At 38.7% G+C, this 19,208-nt stretch overlaps 1 protein-coding gene and 1 pseudogene across 1 annotated transcript in view; one reads left to right on the forward strand and one right to left on the reverse strand.

Annotated features, from left to right (window-relative positions):
• The window catches only part of UBE2R2 (ubiquitin conjugating enzyme E2 R2), a 113,839-nt gene that overhangs the window by 27,228 nt on the left and 67,403 nt on the right, over window positions 1–19,208 (forward strand). The gene's annotated exons all lie outside the window — the stretch shown is intronic.
• On the reverse strand, window positions 7,505–7,966 carry LOC132663289 (large ribosomal subunit protein uL15 pseudogene; annotated as a pseudogene).

The raw sequence follows: 19,208 nt of genomic DNA on the forward strand, positions 1-19,208 counted from the left end.
GGGTAAATAGAATACCTAAGAGTAGAATTTCTGTATGTTTATCTCTGCTGTTTTTATTTAAAGAGTTGTATCTTGATACCTGATTTTTAAAAATAACATTGTTTTTGAGTCTTGGTTGCAGTGTTTTCTCCGAACTTTCTGAAGACATTGTATATTTTTATGTAGCGGTAGATGGTGATTTATTTTTTTAAGCTTATTTTTCCCTCATAGACTGTTTCTTCCACGTTTTTTTTTTTTTTTTTAATTTTTTTTTAATGTTTATTCATTTTTGAGAGAGACAGGGACAGAATGTGAGTGGGTTAGGGGCAGAGAGAGAGGGAGACACAGAATCCGAAGTAGGCTCCAGGCTCTGAGGCTGACGCAGTGCTCGAACTCATGAGCTGTGAGATCATGACCTGAGCCGAAGTCGGACGCTCAACCGACTGAGCCCCCCAGGAGCCCCCCAGGTTGTTTTTGATAAGAAAGATTCATGTTAAAGACTTTACCTTAAGTCTGGTAATCTTTGGTTATCTGCTCAGTAGTCTTTTTTTTTGTTTTTTGTTTTTTGTTTTTTCAGTTGAGGTTTAATATACAGTAAAGTGTATGCCTAGAACGAGAGAAAACATTTTTAGTGCTCCAGAAGGCACTCTTGTACCCCTTCCAAGTCTGTACCCTCACTCCTCTAAACCATTAATTAGGGGTGTCTGGCTGGCTCAGTTGGTAAAGCATGCAACTCTTTATCTCAGGGTTCTGCGTTGAAGCCGCACAATGGGCATACAGCTTACTTAAAAAACAAAACAAAACAAACACACAAAACCTAGGGGCCACCCGGATGGTTCAGTAAGTTAAGCGTCTGACTCTTGGTTTTATTGGTTTCAGCTCTGGGCATGATCTCACGGTTTGTGAGTTCGAACCACACATTGGGCTCTGTGTTGGCAGTGCAGAGCCCGCTTGGGATTCTGTCTCCACCCCCCCCCCCCCCCCAAAATAAATAAACTTAAAAATACCCTATAGCCACTGATTATTTTGATGATTTCTATCATAATTTAGTTTTGCCTATTTTTCAACTTCATGTAAGTGAAATTATTCCATTTTTTCTTCTTTGTTATACATTCTTATAATTGTTTTTAGCAGTTATCCTAAATCAGAGTTTTTCAACTTTAACACAATTGACATTTGGAGCCAGTGATTTTTTTGTTGTGGGGTAGGGGTTTATCCTGTGTGTTGTATGATGTTTAGCAGCATCCCTGGCTGCTACCCACTAGGTACCTGTAGCAGCCGTCTCTCAGTTGTGACAACCAGTCTTCAAGCATTACAAGATGTCTCCTTGGAGGGTAAAATTGTCCCTGGTTAAGAACCACTGCCCTAGATATTTCAATCTGCATTCCTTTTTTTTTTTTTTTTTTAATATGTATGTATGTATGTATGTATGTAATCTCTATACCCAAGGTGGAACTCAAACTCATGACCCAGAGATCAAGAGTTGCATGCTCTTCTGACTGAGCCAGCCAGGTGCCCCTCAGTCTGCATACTTTATTTTTTTTAAGTTTATATATTTTGAGAGAGAGTGCACATGTGTACAGGTAGGGGAGGGGCAGAGAGAGAGAGGGAGAGAGAGAATCCCAAGCAGGCTGAGCACTGTCCGTGCAGAGCCCAATGTGGGGCTCCATCCCACGAACCATGAATTTTGACATGAGCCAAAATCAAGAGTCAGATGCTTAACCACTGAGCCACCCACACACCCCTGCATTCTTAACTTACTACATTTTAGTCTGAGTTAGTGCTTTTCAAAAAAAGTGAGAACCACATAACAATTGAATTCCAGTCTGTCCTCCTTACCCTTTGTGCTACTGATATCACACTTTAGTTACACATGTCTTATAAACCTCTAAGGCAATAATAGTATTGTTGTTTTACATATTTAATCCTTGTAAAATAAGCAGAAAATCTCAAACACATGCACACTTTAAAAAAAAAATATTTATGAGAGAAAAAGAGTGTGTGTATGTGTGTGTGTGTGTGTGTGTGTGTGTGTGTGTGTGTGTGTGTGAGAGAGAGAGAGAGAGAGAGAGAGAGAGAGAGAGGAGCAGAGAGGGAGCTAGAACCCAAAGCAGGCTCTAGGCTCTGAGCTGTCAGCCCGGAAATGGGGCTCGAACTCAGGAACTGCGAGATCATGACCTGAACCGAAGTTGATGCTTAACTGACTGAGCCACCCAGGTGCCCCCCCCCTTTTTTTCCTTTTCTTGTTTAAAAATATTATTTATTTTTGAGAGAGAGAGAGAGACAGACACAGACAAAGTGCAAGTGGAGATAGAGCCCGACACGGGGCATGAACCCACAAACCGTGAGATCATGACTTGAGCCGAAGTCGGACACTCAACTGACTGAGCCACCCAAGCACCCCACTTTTTTTCTTTTTTAATTAAAAAAAATTTTTTTTTTAACATTTATTTATGAGAGACAGAGCGAGACAGAGCATGAGTAGGGAGGGGCAGAGAGGAGTGTGGGACACAGAATCCAAAGCAGGCTCCAGGCTCTGAGCTGTCAGCACAGAGCCCAACGTGGGGCTGGAACTCACGGACCACAGGATCATGACCTGAGCTCAAGTCGGATGCTTAACCAACTGAGCCACCCAGGCACCCCCCACCTTTTTAATATTTATTTTTGAGAGAGAGACAAACAGAGTGTGAGTGGGAGAGGGACAAAGAGAGAGGGAAACACAGAATTTGAAACAGGCTTCAGTCCTTGAGCTGTCAGCACAGAGCCCGATGTGGGACTTGAACTCACAAACAGTTCATGACCTGAGCTGAAGTCAGTTGCTAAACTGACTGAGCCACCTAGGTGCCCTCTCAACACCCCCCCCCCCCTTTTTTTTTTTTAAATAAGGCAAATATTCATGAGACTACAGCACCCAGGTCAAAAAATAGAACTATTTTTCAGCTATCCAGGAATCCTTCCCATGTCCCGTTTTGATTATAACCTCTTCCCCCTCCCCTTCCCAGATAACCATTGTTCTGACTCTTAATCATTTCCTTATTCTTTATAGTTTTATCACCAAGTATGCATTCATAGACTATCGTGTTACTCATTTTTTAAAATTTCGGGTTTTTAAAGTTTTTTTTAAATTACAGTTTACCCCTCTGCCTCTTTCTTTACATTTTTTTCTCTTGAAGAACCCTGGCCAAAGTTTGAATTTTACTGATTGCACGTCTCATGTTGCAGTTAAGCATGTTCCTTCATCCTCTGTGTTTATTACAAATTGGTAGCTGGATTCACAGCCTTGGTCAGACTCTGGTTCAGTCCTTTAGGCATTGCTGTAGGCAGTATTGTGTTCTTTAATCAGGAGTTATGTTACTGGTTTTCTCTCTTATTGTCATGTTAGCAGTTGGGCTTAATGCCCAGATCAATTAAATTATTGATAGTTGCAAAACAGTAACATTCTGTTATTTCTTTTTTATTTATTAGTTGGGATACTTTTTTTTTTTTTTTAAATTTTTTTTAACGTTTATTTATTTTTGAGACAGAGAGAGACAGAGCATGAACAGGGGAGGGGCAGAGAGAGGGAGACACAGAATCTGAAACAGGCTCCAGGCTCCGAGCTGTCAGCACAGAGCCCGACGCGGGGCTCAAACTCACGGACCGCAAGAACATGACCTGAGCCGAAGTCGGACGCTCAACCGACCAAGCCACCCAGGCGCCCCTAGTTGGGATACTTTTATTAAGAGATGTTTCTCTGGGGCGCCTGGGTGGCTTGGTCGGTTAAGCATCCGACTTCGGCTCAGGTCATGATCTCGCGGTCCATGAGTTTGAGCTCCGCGTCGGTCTCTGTGCTGACCGCTCAGAGCCTGGAGCCTGGAGCCTGTTTCGGATTCTGTGTCTCCCTCTCTCTCTGCCCCTCCCCTGTTCATGCTCTGTCTCTCTCTGTCTCAAAAATAAATAAACGTTAAAAAAAAAAAATTAAAAAAAAAAAAAGAGATGTTTCTGCTTATCTACTAGTTATCCAGAGCTACAGGATACATACTTGGTTCTATGTCTTTATCTCTTTCAAGATAGCAGATTAGTTCCCTATTATCCTCTAAGAACTATTTTTAAAATAGTGTTATTGTGAATTTAGGAATTCAAACATCTGATGGGTTTTAATCAATGGTAATTATTAACATTATTGATTCTCAGATTGTCCTACTGTTGGCCAATTGAAGCCTACTACATTAGCTCTTGAATAACTTGATCCACTCCAGGTGTTCTTTATAGCATTCTTGCTATAGGGTATGACCAAGTGTTTGAGGCTTATCTTTTACATTTCCTGCTCCAGATTGGTAACCACCTGGTTTCTCCAAGACACCCTAGTTATTAGTGGAAAATGATATTTGAGAATGTCATCTGGGCATTAGGTATGTGCATTGCTGAGTTATCATTTTGTCTAAGACAGAGTTAGAGGAGTGATGTATGTACATCTGTTTCCACACACAACCACACACACACACACATTTTAAGACTTAATCTCTTTTATATGACATCTATATATCCTTTTTCCCATACCCAAAATTCTGTTCTTAAGGATATAGGGAATAACGGATTAAAATGTCATCATCATTATTTTTTTAATGTTTATTTTTGAGAGGGAGAGACAGAGGGCGAGTGGGGGAGAGGCAGAGAGAGAGGGAGACACAGAATCTGAAGCATACTCTAGGCTCTGAGCTATCAGCACAGAGCTCGACACGAGGCTCGAACCCCCAAGCCACGAGATCATGACCTGAGTGAGCCTAAGTCGGATGTTTAACCGACTGAGCCACCCAGGCACCCCTAAAATATCACATTATTAATTGCTCATTTGTTTTATCCCACATTATACAGTAGTCTCAGAATAGCAATACTAATAATACTGTTAGCCATATGATTGCTGAGCAGTTGCATAAATTATTTTGCATATGCTATCTCCATTTCCTCTGTAGAGCTGTACTATCTATCTATACCATCAGATTACATTGATATTACATACTGTATTCTTTTAATCACCTATTTTTAGTTCTATAAGCAATTATAGAGTTCAGTGGAACTATATACATAGTTCAGAGGTTGACATACTTTTTCTGTAAAAGGCCAGATAGCAGATATTTTAGGCTTTGTAGGCCAGAAGGAAAAAATCAAAGTTATTATTACATAGTTACTTACATAACGAGAGAAACCAAACTTCCACAAAACCCTATTGACAAAATTCAAAATGTAAATAGTTGAGTATAATTTTTTATAATGTAGGTCTACTAATGAGAAGAATGGAATTAATTTTGGGGGTTAGATAATGCTTAATTGGGGTTCAGAGCTATTATCATTAAGATTGATTGCAGTTGTTCATTTGTTAATGTTGATCTCAAATGAGATTTTCTTTTCAAAAAGTCTACACACAGATTGGTACTGCCAAATACAAACATCAATCCGTGAGTATATGATTTTAATTGAAATAATTTATCGCTTGGAAGGCATTTATAAAATTCTGTTAGATTCTTGATATTTGTCTTTCAGTGTATCATTATAGTACAGATTAGTCACTTTCAGTTGTAGGTTAGGTTGAAGCTCCTCAGTTGCACAGTTATACATGGATTGATTTTAAAATATGAATTTTCTGGGGCTCCTGGGTGGCTCAGTTGGTTAAGCGTCCAACTTTGGCCCAGGTCATGATCTTGCGGTTTGTGAGTTCAAGCCCTGTGTCGGGCTCTGTGCTGACAGCCAGAGCCTGGAGCCCACTTCGGCTTCTGTGTCTCTGTGTCTCTCTGCCCCTCCCCCACTTGCGCTCTGTCTCTCTCTGCCTATCAAAAATAAATGTAAAAATAAAAAGAAAATTAAAAAAGAAAATAAAATATGAATTTTCTGTTTTACTTAGGGTCCAAAAACACTGCTGAAATTGTCCTTTGAGCTCAGAAAATAGATATTTTGCAAATTTGTGTGGGAATGGAGACCTTAATTTTTGACTGGACAGGAAGCATATAAGCAGTTTGCCATTACATACGATTCTAATAGCTTTAGTTATTAAAATATTTTAGGCTTTACCTGCAGTGTGTTTTTATATAAGCAGTCTTTTGCTAATTTTAAGTTCATCAAGAAACCAAGTTTTCAGCAAAAGCTAAATTTTCAAATCCATTTGGTGTTCTACAATAATGGTTGTGGCTGATTTTTTTTCTTTAGAAAAATGTTGAGTCCATTCCTTGGGCTCAAAAAATGGCAGTAAAACTGCCAAGCCATGGAACTGCTGAGCGGTGGGGCAAGTCAGGATATTCAGCTTCTGTTTTGGAACCAATGATGGTGAAATCCCCGAAAGCAAATGAAATTTATCTTTTGGCACTACTGGTCTATAAGACATGATGGGTTCAGATATTTTCCCGAGAATACCTGCTGCTGAGTAATACAGTGAATAACCATAGTCTTGAAATACCTTATACATTTTACATTTTCACAAGTTTTGTTAATTTGTCCCCACTAAGCCTTTTTCTTACCACACACATTTTACCACCATTGCTTGTAGCATTTCTTAGATTCCACTTCAGGTTATACTGAATTAATGATTTCTTAAGTTTGAAAATACTCTTTACTCTAGTAGTTTCACATAGGCATTCATAGAGGCTAATTTTTTAGTTACTCAAACTCTGTATTGATTGATCAAATAAATAACTGATAAGTAATCTGCAACATCTGTTAACTCATCTGTATTCAAGGAAACCTGCTAGAAATCATTTGCCTTGTTTTTAAATTGACTATTGCTATTGCTCCCAATATCCTCAACTTGGTTGAACAACTGTTCTCTCTGGAAAGGCTAATAATCTTAAACAAGTTCGTTTTCTCTAGACACATTTCCTTGACTGCTGTAATCAAACATTATTTAATTAACTCACCATTAGTAAATGGCTTTCCTTGCTAGGCTGACAAATGAGCTACTCACACACATAGTGTGGTTGCAGTTTCATTTTTTCATTTTATGAAGAAATTAATATGAGATAATTTAAAATTTTCTGATTTTCTAATGCTTTCCTGTGAGTTGGGAACTCTTATGATGAGTACAATCTGGTAATGTCTCTATATGTTGTATTCTTTTAGCATAGTTATAGTGTCATTACATAATAAAGACAATGCTTTGCCATCTAATTTGATGACAAAACATACTCCACTGTGCCTTGATGTGTGACATTTAAAGTGCACTTTCTTGTTTTGACATGATGGGTTATGCACTCATAAATAAAATTAAAATGTCATGTACAGCAGTATGTGTGACACTCCATGCTGTCAGATACAACTACATCACTGCAATTTATAGTGCACCGTGATACAGCAGTGTGAGAGGGCACCACATAGTCTCTATTGCAGCTACTCAACTCTGCATTGCAGCATTAGAACAGCCAAGCCAATCATAAAAAAATGAGTGTGATGGTGTTCCCATAAAACTTTATTTTATGGATATTGAAATTTGAATTTTTTTTTTTTATTTGAAAAGTACTTGTTAGTATTTAATGAACCTCTCTCCATGTGGCTTCAGGCTTCAGGCTACCAGGACACAGGCTCCCCCCACACTCTTAATCTTCTCCCCAGCTCTTCTACTGAAGAATTTGGCCTTCACAATGACAGGCTGTTTGGGGAGCTTTCCCTTTCCCAAAACTTTGTAGTAGCCCGATTGCACCACATCAATGATAGGAGCAGCTCCAGTCTTATTTTTGGCAGCATTTACCTGTTTCTGCTCACTAACCAAGGTCCACAGTTTATCAAGGTTGACAGTTGGGCAGAAGCTCTAGTTCCTTTTGAAGTGGTAATGTCTCATACCAACTTTTTCAAAGTAACCTGGATGATATTTGTCAAAGTTGATCCTGTGGTGATGCATGCCACCAGCATTACCCCGGCCTCCTGGGTGCTTCCGGTGCTTGCCGATGCAGCGGTGGCCGTGGCTCACGTGGCCCTGGCTCACGTGGCTCCGAAGTTTCTGGGTCTTCCTCAGTCTGGATGGCATATCGGTGGCCCAGAAAAAAGAGTGAAATTTGAATTTTATGTGTTTTTAGGCATCGCAAATATTCTTTGTATTTAACCACATATTTCCCTTTCAACTGTTTTTCATCAGTTCTTGCAGGGTACTTTTTTTGTTTTTTTGTTTACTTATTTATTTTGAAAGAGAGAGAGAGAGAGTGCGAATGGGGCAGGGTCAGAGAGAAAGGGAGAGAGAAAATCCCAAGCAGGCTCCATGTTGTCAGCGCAGAGCCTGACAGCAGGTTTGATCCCATGAACCGTGAGATCATGACCTGAGCCAAAATCAAGAGTTGGATGCTCAACTGACTGATCCATCCAGGTGCCCATGCAGTGGTACTTTTATCTTAGATGTTTTCCTTCAGCATGAGGAACTTGCTTTCAATAAATTATGTAGTGCAGATTTGCTGGCAACAATTTATCTCCGCTTTCGTTTGCCTGAAAACATCTTTATTTTTTGAAGTTTTTTTTTTTTTTTTTTTTTTTTCTGGGTGTAGAATTGTAGCTTTTTTGGTGGGAGGGTGGGGGTGGGCCAGAGAAGAAGCTTTCAGTATTCCAAAATCATCATTTTCTTGTTTTCTGGCTTCCTTAATTTCTTTTTTCCCCTAGCTTTATTGAGATAAAATGGACATATAACTTTAAGTTACGTAAAAGTTTACGGTGTGCAGTGCAATTATATTGCAAAATGATTACCACAATGTGGTTAGTTAACATATCCTTTATCTCTCATAATTACCAGGTTTTTGTTGTTATGGTGGTGAGAATGTTTATGATCCACTCTCTTAGCAGCTTTCAAGTACATTGTTGTTAACTATAGCCCCCATGCTATACATTTGATCCCTAGAACTTACTCATCTTACAACTGGAAGTTTGTACCCTTTGACCAACATCCCCATCCCCACCCCCACTCTCGCCCCCATCCCAAAGCCCTGGCAACCACCAATCAATCAACTCTCTGTTTCTGTGACTTTGGCTTTTTTAGATTCCACAACTAAGTGAGATAATACAGTATTTGTATTTCTCTGTCTGACTTAACTTTACTTAGCATAATGCCCTCAGTGTTCATCCATCTTCTCCCAAACAGCAGGATTTTCTTTTATGGCTGAATAATATTCCATTGTATATGTATTGGCTTCCTGAATTCCTTTTGACAAGTCAGCTATCAGTACTATTATTGCCACTTTAAGATAATGTCTTTTTTTCTTCTGGCTACTTTTAAGATTCTCTCTTTGTTTTCAACATTTTATGGTGTGCTTAGATGTGGTTTTCTTGGCATTTATCCTGCTTTTGGTTCACTGAGCTTTTTTTTTTTTTTTAAGTTTATTTTGAGAGAGAGAGCACAAGTGCACGTGCATGAGTGGGGGAGGGACAGAGAGAGAGAGAGAATCCCAAGCAAGCTCTGCACCGTCAGCACGGAGCCCAATGCAGGGCTTGAACCCACGAACCATAAGATCATGACCTGAGCCCAAATCAAGGGGCTCCTGGGTGGCTCAGATCATGATCTCATGGTTTGCAAGTTCAAGCCCTGCATTAGGCTCTCTGCTCTCAGTGTGGATTCCACTTCACATCCTCTGTCGCCCTCTCTCTCTCTCTGCACCTCCCCACTTGTGCTCGCTCACTGTCTCTCTTTCTCTCTCTCTCTCTCTCTCTCTCAAAAATAAACATTTAAAGAGTCTGGCGCTAAATCGGCTGAGCTACCCAGGTACCCCAGTTCACTGAGCTTCTTAAATTTGTGTGTGGTTCATCAGTTTTGGAAAATTCTTAGCCATTATGTCTTTGTATATTGCTTTTACCTTGTTCTGTCTCTCTCATCTCCATTTATAGATTAGACCTTTTGTAATTAGGTCCTACCTATCTCCTACACTCTGTTCTGTCCTTTTTTTTTTTTTTTTTTTTTTTCCTGTTCTGTGCTTCACTGTGAACATTTTATTGACCTGAATTTGAGTTCACTAATCCTGTTTGATGCTGTTCCAAATCTGCAGTTAAATCTACCCAGTGAGTCCCCAGTTCTAGATACTCTATTTCAGGTTTAGACTTTTTAAACTAGATTCAAGTTATTTGGTGAAGTTTATTTTAAAAATTAATTCACATCTTTTTCTCTATTTTCTTTTAACATACTAATCTTTGGCATTTTAAAGACCTTGGCTACTAACTCGAATACTTGGGTCATCTGTGGATTTGTTTCTATACCTTTTTCCTCTCTTGATTATCAGTCATTATTCTGCCTCTCTATATGTCAGTTTTTTATTATATGTTGGAGAATGCATATAAAAGAACCATAGAGAGGCAGAGGTAATCTTTATCCAAAGGTGCTTTCCCCTTTCCCTCTGTTAGGAAGATAGGTTGTCAGGCTGTTCCTTTCAAACCAGGCAAGGATTAATTTAGACTGGGGCTTGGGTTACAGTTTAGTAAGACTTAGTTCATCTCTAGTTGCCCTAGTGTTTCTGGTATGCTCCTCTGGACTTTTCTTTGAGAGAGGTGAATTTATGTCTTCTCAGCTTTGGATGACTACAGGAGATGGAATTCTGTCCTTCAGAAGTTCTGAGTTAGCTTTTTATAAAACCTCTGACACCATGCAGCTATAAAATCTGAAGGGAGATTGTGTTTTTGTGTCTATGCCCTAGAGCCAGGGGAAAATTGTCCATGTGTTTTAAGCACTTGTCCTTCATTCCAACCCTGTGTGACCACCAAAAACTGATTTCTCTTTCTCTTAGAGTCCCCCTACCAATGTCCAGTCTCCTTTTTCAGCACTCCCCTCCCCCTGCTCAATTGGCAAAATGCCCTCTACCACTGAAAAAGAAAATGAATAAAGTGGCCATCTGTTTCTGGCTTATAAAAGAAAGACTTTCCTCTTTCTGAAATTTTAGTTCAAATAGGTCTTGTTACTTTTGTCATTTTCCATATTCTTTCCAAAAATGTGATTTTTGCAAACTGCCCTCACTCCCTGCCACTTTGCACCATTGCAGTGAGAACATTGGTCTGTGACCTACTGTATCTTACTTGGAAGGAGAATTGTCTCCTATTTAATATCTGAGTGACCAAAAAGCTGGCCAAGTTCTGAGTGCATGGATGGCAGGCAACTTTTAACATATGATCTGGCTAGCCTTTTTCTAATGGAACCTCTTAATGTCACTATCTTTAGGCCTTTCTTTTGGGCCTGTGAGTTTCCTCAGTGGAGGCCTTTAACGGTTTTCTGTCTGGAGAGTAAGAGACTAACTACCAACTATCTGTGAGCCACCTGAGGAAGATGACTAGGGTTGTCAGGTTATAGCATAATATCTTTTACTTACTGCCCACTGCCTGATTGCAGCATGGAGTTACAACCCTACACTGAGCCTGATGTTACCCAACTCAAAGACTTTGACCTTCTCCAGAGAATAAAGCGTCTGTCTTCTGGCAAGAGCATCCAGCTGCATAAGTCAGGGAGGGGATTTGAGAAGCTGACTGCTTTATAAAGAAACCTTCAGGCAGCCTTCCTTCTCTTAGCTCTCTCCTATTCCCACTTCCAGAGCTACTTGATGCTTCCAGTTTTCAAGATTTGGGGGAGGGGAGGTCGTTGTATGTATAATGTTGGTTCTCTGTTTTTCCACTCCCAGTTTAAGACAGCTTTCTCTGGCCAGTTGGAATAATTTGTTTCTTTTCCATCTGTTTTCTACTGTCCAAAATTTAATTGCTTTGTCTCTTTGGGCATTGTCTTTGTCCTTGTGGGTGTATGCTTTTAAAAAAAAAAATCCTATATTTTAACTTTTAGTGGGTCTGAGGATGAGCAAAAATAGGAGCTATGACTTCAATCTATAATACTAAAAAAAGATAACTTGGTACAAAACTCATAAGGTATAAAAGGGCACTTACAGCAAAAAGTTAGTCTGAATAATCTATTCTTTTCTACTGGTTGTAATGCAACCTTTATCATAATCCAAATTCCCATTTACTTGGGTCTGTTTCTGTTTGTTCATTAATCTCTACCTACTTTGACTTATTTTGGCTTAGAGTACATTTTTAATGTCTATTAATGTTATTTTCCACTCATTATTTTTGTTTTTCCTGAGAAATTTCATGGCTGTTCTTCCTTATTTTTTGTAGGAACCTTTGGATCAAATTGGCTGGGTCTCCCCAAAATTCGTTTAGTACCTTTTGTTTGTTGTTTTTAGTCATTGCATTACATCTAACAGTTAATTTGGAAAGAGTTGACATCTTAACAATATTAAAATCTTTCTATGACCTTTCATTTATTCAGAGCTTCTTTTATATATCTTTCAGACCTCTTATTTATTTGTTTTTTTTTCTTTTTCTTTTTCTTTTGTAAATTGTATTTTTTTTAAATTTTATTTATTTTGAGAGAGAGAGAGAGAGAGCATGTGTGTGTGCCAGCCAGTGGAGAAGGAGTGAAGAGAGAGGGAGAGAGAATCCCAAGCGAGCTCCATGCTACACAGAGCTCCATCTCATGAACCGTAAGATTATGACCTTCGCCGAACTCAAGAGTCAGATGCTTAACTGACTGAGCCACCCAGGTGTCCCTGTATTTTTTTTTTTTTTAAGACTATTTTTTTTTTTTTTAGAACAGTTTAAGGTTCACAGCAAAATTGGGAGAAAGGTACAGAGATTTCCCATATACAACTGACCCCATGAGTTGCATAGCCTTCCCCGTTATCAGTTTCTCCCACCTTCTCCCATAGTGGTACATTTGTTATAGTTGGTGGACCTACACTGACACCTCACAATCACCTACAGTCCCATTTCACATTCAGGCTCACTCTTGGCATTGCGCATTCACAAATGTGTAATGACATGTATGATCCTTAATACAGAGTATTTTCACTGTCCTGGAAATCCTTTGTGGTTTTCTGTTCATCCCTCCCACCCCCAACCACTGATTTTTTTCTATCTCTATTGTTTTGTCTTTTTCAGAATGCCATATAGTTAGAATCATTTGGTGTTTAGCCTTTCACATTGGCTCTTATTTAGTAATAGACATTTTAGATCCTCCATGACTTTTAGTGGCTTGATAGCTCATTTCTTTTTAGCATTCAATAATAATACATTGTCTGGATATACCATAGTTTGCTTCCATTTACCCAACTAAGCACATCTTGGTTGCTTCAAATTTTGGCAGTTATTAATAAGGCTGCTGTTAATATTTATGTACAGGTTTTTGTGTGGACATAAGTTTTCAACTGATTTGGGTTTTTTGTTTGTTTTTTATTGATTTTTGAGAGAGAGACAGATAGAGTACAAGCAGTGGAGGGGCAGAGAGAGAGGGAGACACAGAACCCCAAGCAGGCTCCAGGCTCCAAGCTGCCAGCACAGAGCCCAACGTGGGGCTCCTCGAACTCAAGCACCATGAGATAGGACCCGAGCTGAAGTTGGACGCCCAACTGACTGAGCCACCCAGGGGCCCCTTAAATGATTTGGGTTTTAAATACCAAAGAACATGATTGCTAGATTGTATGAGTATGTTTAATTGTAAGAGTCTGCCCAACACAGTGGCTATATCATTTTACATTCCCACCAGCAATGAATAAGAGTTCTAGTTGTTCCACATCCTCGTCAGCATTTGATTTTGTCAGTATTTTGGATCTTAACCATTCTAATAGGTGTTAGTGGAATTTCATTGTTTTAATTTGTAATTGTAATGATGTGTAATGTTGAGAAATCTTTTCATATGTTTATTTGCTATCTGTGTGTCCTTAGAGTTCTGTTCAGATCTTTTACCTGTTTTTAAATCATGTTATTTTCTTATTGTTGAGCTTTAAGAGTTCTTTGTATATTTTGGAGTAGTCTTTTATCCCATGTGCCTTTTTTTTTTTTTTTTTTAATGTATTTTCTATGCCCAACGTGGGGCTTGAAGTCACAGCCCCAAGGTCAAAAGTCACATGTTCCACTAACTGAGCCAGCCAGGCAGCCCTATTACATGTGTCTTACACCAGTATTTTCTCCCAGTGTATGGCTTGTCTTCTCATTCTCTTGTCAGCATCTTACACAGAACTCTTTTTAATTTTAATTAAGTCCAACTTATCAGTTCTTTCTTTTGGGCCTTTGGCATTATATCTAAAAATTTATTGCCAAATCCAAGGATATCTGGATTTTTCTCCTGTGTTATGTTCTAGTTTATGGTTTTGTGTTTTGCATTATGTCTATGGTCTATTTTTAGTTAATTTTTGTGAAGGGTGTAATGTCTGTGTCTAGATACCATTTTCACGGTATCATGCTTAACTTGCAGCACCCCTTTTTTTACTTACTATGTACTTTCCTTGTCTTTAAAGAGTATCCTCATCCTTTTTCTTTACATATTAATCTTGTACATTCAATTTTATTGCTAAGTAATTGTTTTTTATTGTTGCTATTTCAAATAGGATTTTTTTCTTTTTTTTAAGTTTATTTATTTATTTTGAGAGAGAGCATGAGTAGGAGAGGGGCAGAGGGGTGTGGGGGGAGAGAGAATCCCAAGCAGGCTTCATGCTATTGGTGCAGACCATGATCTGAGCCGAAATCAAGAGTCAGACACTTAACCAACTGAGCCCCCCCAGGCGCCTCCCAGGCTAAGGAGTCTTAATCTGAGAAAATTGTATAATTCAACAGAGAATTAACAAAGATAATGACAGTTACTGTTTATGCTTAGCCAACTGAGCCACCCAGGCACCTATAGCTACTGTTTATGAAGAGGTTAACATGTGCCATGCCCTGTGCTAAGGGGAATATACATATATGTAATATCCAGACTTCCGTTAATTACTAGCTGTATGACCTTGTGCAGGTTTCTAAAACTCTTTTTATTCATTTTCCTCTTTGTAATAAGGAGTTTGATGACAATACCTGCCTCACAGGGTTGTTTTAAGAATTAAATGAATTAATAGGGGCTCTTGGGTGGCTCAGTCAGTTGAGTGTACTACTTCGGCTCAGTCATGATGTCACCATTTGTGAGTTTGAACCCCGTATCAGGCTCACTGCTGTCCACACAGAACCTGCTTTGGATCCTGTGTTCCCTCCTCTCTCTGCCCCTCTCCACCTCTCAAAAATAAACAAACATTAAAAAAAAAGAATTAAGTGAATTAATATGTAAAGAATTTAGAACAGTGCCTGGCACATAGTAAGCACTCACTGAGAGCTGCTACTGCACTATTTCTTATAGCAATCTCATGCGGTATATTACTGGACAGTTCTATATATGTGGGGAAACTAAGGCTCACAGGGCATTTAGTAGTCCAAGGTCTAATACAGATTAGTCTGTATTCCTGATTTTGTAGCTTATTAAGTCTGTCTGTCTTAATTGTGTTTTGCCCAAGCCTCCCAAAGCAGGATAGCTGGATGTTCAGACAAGACAGTTTGTCAGGATGTTGTCTCATGAGGGGATCAGATAGACCCCTGCTGCTGGAATTTGGAACAGTATAGCCTTCAGAAAGACATTGGCCATTGCAAGAAGAAACGAAATATACTTTTAGAACAAGAACTTCAGAATTAGAGTTGGAGCACATGCTGGCATTTGGGCTGGGGGAAAGAGGTTGGAGCCCAGAGGTTGTTCCTGGGAGTTAGGGATGCATTGATTCTGTGGGTGTCGAAAAGTGGCAATAGCTGCAAGGACAGTTACATCAGAAACTGGTAACGAGGGTGGCATTAGTTACTTCATTTCTCAGTCACTTGTATTTACTCTTCATCTCATAATACCAGACCAGCTGTGCTCTGATTGCAGCTGGCGTCATGAGCTACAGAACTCATGACGGTTTAGATGCCCTTTGCAATAACAAATTTCTTCTCAGTCCTGGTGTCTGATGACGGCACTGACCTGCTGATCTGGATTCCTGACTTCTGGCTTACTCTTAACCTCTTAAAATTTCCCTGTCCCTCCAAATCCTGCTAATCCAGATTTCTTACTGCCGTCATATTACTGATTTGACACTTGCTTTTTTCCTTTTAATTAAATTTAATTTTCACTTACAAAAATAATTAAAATATATATAGTTTTATATGTATCCATCCCTACTCCCAAAAGCAGTCTCTTTCAGCTGTTTTAGAAGTGAAGAGTAAGTGAGTCTTTGGTTGCCTCCATGTTTACTTTCAGCGTAAAGCCATGCCTGAGGTGAATTCTACCCCCAGACTCAGTCACATATTGCCAGTATTTATTTAAACCAGTTTTTTGTTGTTGTTCCTAGTGTTGATAATCATACTCGTCAGTTCATGGCTCTTTATCATTATTTTGCCCATACCAGACCTTTTCTTGTTTGTTTGGTGGTAGTTGGTAGGTAGGTTTGTATGCAGCCATTTCTTTTTATTCCCATTCCCACTTCTCCTTCCCTCTTTTTCCTTAGGCAACCATTCTTTTTCTTTTTCTTTTTTTTTTTTTTTTAAGCAGGCTTCAGGCCCAGCATGGAGCCAGCACTGGCCCAACATGCGGCTTGGACTCAGGACTGTAAGATCAAGACCTGAGCTAAAGAGTTGGATGCTTAACTGACTGATCCACCCAGGCACCCCCCTCTTAGGCAACCATTCTAATGTATTTATGAATATTCTTTGATAGGCACTCATAAGAATCACTTAAAAATTTTTTTTAACAATGACAAACTTGGAGAAAAGCTCCAAGAACTTTCTTCCTGAACCATTTGATAGTAAATTCTCAGTGTCTAATTTCCCACCATTTCTCTAAATATTTTAGTTTATTTTCTACAAACAATATTATTCTGTATAATCTCAATATAACTATTAACAATTAAGAAATTAATGTTGAGGCATTAGTACCATCTAATCCTCAAGCCCCATTCAATTTTGCCAATTTTCTTAATACTGTTCTTTGTAGTAGAAGAATTCAGAATCATGTGTTGCTTTTGCTTTTAGTTGTGTCCCTATAATCTATCTCAGACTCTAATAATTTCTTGTGTTTTTCTAGACTTTAATGCCCTTGATGGGTTTGATGGTTATAGGACACCTATTTTGTAGAATATCCCTCAATTTGAGTTAGTAATGTTTCCTCATGTTTATTTCAGGTGGCATATGATTGTGATTTGTCTCATTACTGAGGATGTTCATTTTGGTCACTTAGAAGATATGTCAGGTTTCTATAAAGTTACTCTTCTCCTTTGTAGTGGATAAGTATTTTGTGGGAAACTATTTTGAAGCTATATAAACATTCAGTTCCTACTCAGCTTTCAATTTATTTATGTTTGTATGGATTCATAGTTTATTATTTTATTCAATGGCTAATGATGGTATGCATTCAGATATAAAACTATATGCATATATATTACATTGGTATAAATGATGTAGTTTGATTTTATTTTAATATAATGGTATATTAAAGTGTTAAAATGTGATCTAAATCTGGAAGGTCATATTTCAGAATGTTTAGGATGATTATCTGGTTGGTGGTGAGTCAAACTCTACCATAATGAGATAGGGTGGAGTTCAAAAAATTTAATCACATAAAATATAAGCTTAGTGTTATTTCTGGCTGGCCTGAAGTTATAGGTATCCAGCTGCTTGATCCAGTTCTGACCTGGTCCTGGCTGCAGTTTTGTGCCACCTGGTGGCATTTGTCCACTTCAGTATAATATAAATGCGACAAATCTGGCTGCTTAGGACTTCATGCATTGGTAGCAATTTTAGGTGTGGTTAGTTGATGCCAGGTTCTTTGACACAATCTGGTGAATTTGGGCCAAGTGAGTACTGGGTATGAGAAGACCTATTCTCTATCTCTTTGCTTTCTAAGACAGGTGGCCTACTTTTCTCTTCCTGGCCTTACCCTTGCCTCTGTCAGTATAGGGGTGAGCGGGTGGATATATTTACTGTACTATTGGTGATTTTTATTTTCTCTGCTTTGAAAATCTATATTTTCTCATATTCTCCAAATTAACATGTATGAAGTATTAATAAAGTATTTTTTTAAGTTTATTTATTTATTTTGAGAGAGAGATCAGGGGAAGGGAAGAGAGGGGAGAAGGAGAGAGAATCACAAACAGGGTCCACATTACCAGTGCAGAGCCTGATGTGGGGCTCGAACCCAGGAACCGTGAGATCATGACCTGAGCCAGAATCCAGAGTCAGACACTTAACCGACTGAGCCACCCATGTGCCCCAAGTATTAATCACAGAAAATATTAATAACAGAGAGAAAGATGGAAGGCTCAGCTGTCACAGGAATAAGGGAAACCATATTAAGTAGATGATTTATGTAGGAACCGTTTTCTAGCCCTTCAAAGAAATTTTCAACCCGTGTTTAAGTCTTACTACCAGGACTTGTTCTGGGTATATGAAAGGATTCTTCCAAAGCAAGTCTTGTCTTTAATTATTCTATTTTTTAAAAGTTTTTATTTATTTAAGTAATCTCTACACCCATCATGGGGCTTGATCTCACCACTCCTAGATCAAGAGTCGTATGCCCTTCTGAGCCAGCCAGGAGCCCCTAATTTTTCTATTTTAATTCTATTACATATTATCACCATTTCTGGATTATTTTCTGATTTCTTCTGATTCCTTCATCTACCCACTAACATTTTCTTTTTGTATCTTAGGTGCAAAAGGTTAAGTTAATCATAATCCACAGTTTATAGCCCATTTTTGTCATTGGTTTATGCTAACTACCACTTGTGTTACTTGCTTCTATCTTTATACCCCACTTCCATTTCACTCCTGCCCTAGGCAACCATTCTGGTGTGTACTTTTTAATTTGTACTTGTTCCTACAAAATGTGTGTTATTCAGTATACATGTATTTTACTTTATGTACTTTAAGTATTATTCATATTTTTATTTTCTCCTAAGCAGTATATTTTATTTCTTCTTCTTTTTTTAAGATTATTTGAGGGAGAGAGAGCATGTGTGCATGAACAGGGGAAAGGCAGAGAGAGAGAGGTAGAGAAAGAATCCCAAGCAGGCTCTGTGCTGTCAGTGTGGAGCCCAAGGTGGGGCTCGATCCCGTGAACTGTGAGACCATGACCTGAGCTGAAATCGAGAGTTGGACACTTAACTGACTGAGCCACCCAGACACCTTCCATTTTTTAAAAAAAAAATTTATGGAAAATGTAAAGATAAAAGTGGAGAGAATCTTAAAATGAACTCTGATGTACCTATCACCCAGTTTAGTGATTAACATTTTGCCAATGTTGTTTTTTCTGTCCAGTTTCTTAAAACCTATTTAGATACCATCTCCATTTTACCCATAAATAATTCAATATGCTTTTCTAACTGTGGTTATCTTATTATTAATTGGAAGGCTTTCTTTTTCTCCCAAGTTTTTCCTTTTAT

The sequence above is a fragment of the Panthera onca genome, chromosome D4 (assembly GCF_046562875.1).
Source record: "Panthera onca isolate mPanOnc1 chromosome D4, mPanOnc1 haplotype 2, whole genome shotgun sequence".
In the NCBI taxonomy this organism is placed as follows: Eukaryota; Metazoa; Chordata; class Mammalia; order Carnivora; family Felidae; genus Panthera; species Panthera onca.